Raw genomic sequence first — 7,002 nt, 5'->3', positions numbered from 1 at the left:
AACAGGAATTATGAAAATGATCGTCTTTAACTTATTGCTCAACTTGCCTTTTCCTCATATAGTATCACATTGATTATCGTTTTTCTTAATGCTCTGTAAAAATTGAATATAATTTCCTCTGTTCCTGATTTCCTGAGGGTGTTCTTATCAGTGGATATTAAGTTTGGCCCAATACTGCATCAAGTCTCTGTAGATCATACTGTATTTTTCAGCCTATTGATATGTTAAGTTGATTGATTCTTCTAATGTTGAAATCAACTAGTTTTCCATGGTTCACAATGTACTAGCTTCTATTTTCACATTTTGGTCAGGATGTTTGAGACTATTTTGATAAAGATTATATTTTTTTAGTTTGGCTTTATTCTTGTGTGCCTTACATTTATTAATTTGTGGATAATGTTAGCCTAATAAAAGTTTGGAACCTTTCCTATTTTTATGGTCTCAAAACTGTTACCCTAAATAGTTTAGAAAATTTTACCACTGGACAAACAGCAATTAAATTTTTCTGTTTTTAATATTTTAAAATATAAATTTAATTTTTAATTATAAGATTTTAAACATGTACCATGTTTCTAGAATAAATTTTAAACATCTATATCACATATTTATCTATTCTTTGATTAAGAATCACTAATTAAATCTGAACCGCATTTTCCTATTAATTTATTTATACAGTTTACATCCTGATAACTGACCCCCTCCTATAAGTCCCCCCTCTCATAGTCCTTCACGCCATCCTCTTCTCACATTCTCTTCTGAGAGGGCAGAGCCACCCCCTGGTTATTTCCCCACCCTGATATATCAAGTTCCTACAGGACTAGACACATGTTCTCCTGCTGAAACCAGACAAAGCAGCCCAGTTAGGGAAACAGAATCCATAGATCGGCAGACAATCCAGCCTTGCTTCAGGTTGAAGGACACACATATAGATGGGGCTACACATCTGCTACATATGAAAGCCTATGTCAAGCCCATGTACTTTTTTTGGTTAGAGGTTCAGTCTCTAAGAGCCTTTAAGGGTCCAGGTTAGTTGACTCTGTTCTTCTTCCTGTAGAGTTTCCAGGACCTCTAGGTCCCTCAATCTTTCTCCCAGATCTTCCATCAGACTACCCAAGCTCTTCCATTAAATTCCCCAAGCTCTAGCCAATGCTTGACTGTGAGTTTCTTCATCTGTTTCAGTCATTTGCTAGGTGGACAGTTATGATAGACTCCTTCCTATCTGCAAGTATAACCGAGTATCATTAATAGTGTCAGGGACTGGTGTTTGCCCATGGGATCAGTCTCAAAATGGACTTGTTATTGCTTAGCCATTCCCCCAGTCTCTGCTCCATCTTTGACCCTTCATTTCTTGTAGACAGGACAAATTTTGAGTTGAAAGTCTTGTGGGAGGATTAGTGTCCTTGTTCCTCCACTGGGGATCCTGCCTGGGTACAGGAAGTGGCAGGTATAAGAACTTTAGGTTCCATATACCCACTGCCAGGACAAAGGGCCTCTCCTCCCATTGATATCAGATAAGGTCATCCTCTGCTACATATACAGATGGAGCCATGGGTTGCCCCATGTGGAGTCTTTGGTTGGTGGTTTAGTCCCTGGGAGCTCTGGGGTGTCTAGTTGGTTGATTCTGTTTATCTTCCTACAGTGTTGTAAACCCCTTCAGCTCCTTCAGTCATTTCCCTAACTCCTTCATTGTGATCACCATGCTCAGTCCAATGGTTGTCTGTGAACATCTACATCTGTGTCTATCAGGCTCTGGCAGAGCCTCTCAGGATACAGCTATACCAGGCTCTTATTAACAAGCACTTCTGGGTCCTACTACAGTTGCCCACCAGGATCTGACCTCCTTCCATTGCAATTGGGGCAGTTGTTCCTTTTGTTTTTCATGTGTGTGAGATGTGTATGCACATGTCTGCATATGTGTAGGGTATAAAAAAAAAAAAAAAAAAAAAAAAAAAAAAACATGGCTTCCTGAGAATATGGTAGTCTAGGAATCATCTCCTTACTGGTCTACACACTATGGCAGGGTCTCCCAGCCAAAGCCAAAGCTTGAGGATGACAGACTCAGTCTATTAGCCATCTTGCCCTAGGATCTCCAGCCCCCTTCTCTCTAGGCTGCAATTAAGGAGGGCTACTGAGCCAACTCAAATTTGTTCTGAGATCTAAAATCCAACTCCCATCCTTGGGCTTGCCCGGCAAGCCCTTAATGAGTGCTGCTTCTCTTCACCCCAATTTTGGCATTTTCATATACAAAAAAATTATTATCTTTTTCATTTTTATGAAGGCAAATCTGCTCATCACACCCTTTACAGTTTTTTAAGAAAGTCATGTATATCTACAAAGCAGACCACACATTGTCTATCTTCATTCTAGTGTTTGCATATTAATTATTACTCACTTATCCATCTTTCTCTCTGGAATTTATTTCCTACATGATCAAACAAGATTTGCTAAATTAATCTTTCTCTAAAACTGAAATTGGTTGATAATAACAGTGAGTGTTAGGCTGAGAATTCTCTTTACTTACCTTCCAAAGCCAGGAGATGCCCATGGTGCATGATGGTTAAGGGATAGTTGCTAATGTCCATAGTCATAGCATATGGCATGGCTGTTAATGCCCTTGTCATTGCAATCTGGTTGTCCACAGTGCTACTATTAAAGCATGAAGGAATGACATTCATTATTTAGGTGATATATTTCAAACACATCTAATGTATGTTTAAATTGATTTAATTAGCCAAAACTGCTGAAGAGTTATGAATTTTAAATTCAAACAGTCTCTTGGTCTTTCCAAATAACTTTTCTAGTTCTCAGGGGCCTCCAGACAGACCTAGCTTTATGGATAAGCTTATTTCTAGGCAGTCTCATGGGTTTATTCTATCTGTGACCTAAGCGCAGTTGATTCTATTATTTAATAGCACAATACGGGTGCACTGGTATATCCTCAACTTAGCAAAGGCACAAACAATTAAACAAACTCTTTTGGCTTTACTGCTCCTGTCAAAATTCTCCACAAAGGAGTTGACACAGTAGAGGAGAAAGAAAATACATGAACATGAAACTTTCTTTGTTCCAAGTTTCAAACTAATAATAAATTTCAGTGCAAAGGTTGACTTCCATACCAAATGTGGGAGTTTTCATAGCTTGGGGCCCTAAATCCCTAGGGCTACAGAAATCCCAAATACAACATGCTTTCTATAATTAGCATTTTCTATTTCTAATCCTGTTAAGTTTCTGCTCTAATAAAAATATAGATTCTGAAAAAAAAAAAACTAGTTCATAAAATCAAATGGTTTTCACGGGGGCAGAATATTTCAAACTCCAAATCAAGCTTAGGGGATTTAAAAATATCAAATCCGTAATCGACTTATCCTATTTGTTATCAAAATGAAAACATTTGCTGAGGAAAGGCACTGACCAGGAGATCGACTGGAATTGCACCTCTGTCTCTGTCACCTAAATCAGACAAAGCAACATCCCTGTGTGTGCCTCCCAGAGGCACAATTAAAACATTCAAGATTAGCCGACTTCTTAATGCCTATTGTTTTTGTTGTTGTTGTTGTTGTTGTTGTTGCTCTATAGTGTTAGCTTTTAAACCATAAATCCATCTTCCATATCAGAGCCTTGGCATCAAGACAGTCAGCAGATCTTCAGTGTTCCTGTTCAGAGAATGTCTTTTGGTAAAAGACCTCCAAGGACCATCAAGTGATCGAGTAAATCATCTGAGAATTCCAGCTGGTGTACATTAAAACCGTCTACCTTTGTGTTCAGTTCAGAGCCCTTTAGATCAAAGAGGATTTTAGAAATTCAGATGTATTTCAAGTTAGGTTAGTATATTATGAATGTTTCATGTGAAATCATATTTAATACAACTACTTTATTTAAGACACCGAAACTAAACATTAAACTGTGTGCAGAATGCAATTGTTCAAAAATCTCAGTATTGAGGGTAAAACCTGTTCCCTTTCCAAGGGTAGACTACTACAGCCTTTGGGACCTCATCAGAGCGCATCAGGTGTTTCACTGAAGACTCATTTCTCCATGCTTGCTCTGGAAGGCAGCAGCTCCTTACCAAGCCAAATGCTCGTATTTGGCTCTAGAATCGTGGTTATAATCAGGTCACGGGTGGGAACTGTGACAGTGAAAGTAAAATTGGGTTATGGCACACGTTAAGTGGTTAATTTTAGTGTTTTCTGGTGGGCTAATAATATCGTTTGAACCTAAAAAAAATGTGTCATTTTTACAGTGGTTTTCTCAAAAAGTAAACAAGGGTCCATAATTCTGATCACCTGCACAACATCTGAGTGTAATGACAATGTTAAATCACTTTTAAATGCCGCAGTTCAGGTTCCCTTGTCAGACTCAAGCCGAAACACTCAGCATAAATTGAGGAGACTCTAATAACCTTAAATCATGGTGCCCTGCACATGCTCAGAACCAATGATTTCCAAATTTGAACGCATATAAAAAATTTGAAGAGCTTCAATTATTTTAAATAGCCATGTGCAGTGTAGAGAGAGATTTAAAATTGTTGTAGTGCCTGGCATTTTTTAAGTACTTCAGCCTGGACATGAATCAAGCATCCTGTCAGGAGGCACTGGTGTAGCGTGCCTTACCAGATGCAGAAATACCTATCTGAAGAAATGAGATCGGGTTTTGTTGAATCACAGGATTTGAAAACTGGGCATCGTACAAAATAAACTAAATTAATACACTGTTCCAATATCTATTTCCAAAGAAGAAAGTTGAAGACTATGGTTATCACTGCGTCAGGTCAGAGGAGAAAGAGAAAAACATCAAAGCAGTGTGAGATAGAAGCAACTCAAGTTTAAAGAAATGCAAGAAGCCTTTAAAAGCACAGAGTCAGATTCCTGCTCCTGAGGAGAAACGCTGGCAGTGGGAACATGGGGACATTCCCCTCGCTGCTTTTCCTTGCCTCCGTGGGCCCAGCAAAGCTGACTTCCTTGTCCCTTCATGGAGGGGTGATGGTATCAAAGTTTTACCAACAATCCGAAGCCACACTTTCTGTATTCCCTTTGTTGGAATTATTCTGCTGCGGGAGAGGGTGTGAGCAGTTGGACATTTTACACAGCTCGGAGTTCCCAGTCAACATACAAACCCTTAAAGGGCCCCCGAAATTACATCTGCACAATCAGGCTATTTAAACACGTCTTTTCCTCAGGACTTCCTATCTTTTCATCCAAGCAAAAAGTTCTGGTCTCCTTTGTTGCCTTTGGGTGTCCACGCACTCTAGGCTTGGCACGGCCCAGGGAGCTGAACGCTCTTCATACTTCTGTGTCAGGGAGAGCATACTGTCCTATAGTTAGTAAGGGAAAGAGGGTAAAGGGAAAAAAAAATGAAAGCAAAAAGCCTGAAGGCACGAGAATAATTAAGCCAATGCGGTGACAGCTGTGGCAGATCCCGGGCAGAACTGGCTCCAGTGAGCTGAATTAATGACATCAACAGCCCAGTATCTCCATTAACACTTGATCATTAATTATTACCCTCTGACAGTAAGAGCCCAAACCTTGTTAGGAGTAGCCTGTTATTAATCTACCTTACCTGCCCTCCACACTAACACCTCAGCCCATTTAGTGGAATTCTTTCCATTTCCATTCCTAGCTTGTTGGTTTTTTTGTTGATTTTGTTTTTCAGACTTCAACTATTGTTCTGTTTGCCTGGGTAAAGGGTGGCGGCCATCAGATCATAAAGTTGGCTTTGAGTCACTAAGTTTCATGTTCTTTCACCTACAGCTGGGGTTAGGGTTGGTGGAATGACTTTTCTTCATCTCATTTAGAAGGGTCAAGAGACACAGTTTACCTCAAGAAGTACAAAAGGCAGCAAAGATGTAGATTATTCCCCACTGTCCTCTTATCTGCCCCGATGGGGAGAACTCCTTAGTTTCCCTTAGTCTCATTCTTGGAACTCAGGGCACTGGGCCTGTACGTTTTCAACTACAAAAGCTGCTCGCTTAAATTGCCTTCAGAAGCCATCGAGATTGCTCAATTGTTAACAATGCTCCTTGTGACAGCTTAAGACCTAAATTCAATCCCGCCCCTCCCTAAACCCACCTTATAGTGACCAAAGAAAATAGACTCCCCAAAGACACCCTCTGACCTTCATGCATATTCTGGCACTCAATGCACACGCACTCTCGCGCGCGCGCACACACACACACACACACACACACACATCATCATCATCATCATCATCATCATCATCATCATCATTACCACCACCATCATAACAATTAGATTTTAACTTCTCCCCAAATATAGAGATATTCAACTTTATGTACACTGTGCCAAGTATTTCCTTGGCCAGATTTTGATTGCCCTGAGAAAGACACATTCCTTTAACTTTACAAGGAACATTAGATTAGTTGGATTTTTTTTAATTAAGGATTACACACACACAAAAGAGAGAGGGAGGAGAGGGAGAGGGAGGGGAAGAAGAAGAGGAGGAGGAAGAGGAGGAGGAGGAAGAGGAAATAGTAGTAGTGGTAAACAACACACTACGAATAGCAATAACTATGTTATTCCAGGAGGATTGGGAAGTTAGTAAATTGAATAGCCTGTTAGTACTGAGCAATACCAAGATCTATCCTTACAACACTGCATGACTTTCATGAAAAAATAAAATCAGAAAATGCAAATCTAATCCATGAGTTAAGAACTTACTTCACAGCAGCAGGCTCTATAGCACTGGAGTGATAATTAACCTTTACCAAAGACTTCATAGAAGCCTAGTACATTAATTTGCTGATTGTTCTTTTCCTGCTAAAGACATACTCCAGAGTTCACTTCTTCATCATAAACATAGACACGGTATAACTTAATAGAGTGTCTGCTCCAGCTAATGGCCCTGGAATGCACTGAGAAGACCCCAGAGCTTCTGGGAGCTGATAACATGCTTCCCAGATGGCATCAAAACTATAAAGAAACAATGGCATGAGCAGACCATGTTCCCATGCATTCTATCTTCCATGAGGCAGAACAGATTAACAGA

The sequence above is a fragment of the Micromys minutus genome (genome assembly GCF_963924665.1).
Source record: "Micromys minutus genome assembly, chromosome: 13".
NCBI lineage: Eukaryota > Metazoa > Chordata > Mammalia > Rodentia > Muridae > Micromys > Micromys minutus.
This window is presented reverse-complemented; position numbering follows the sequence as displayed.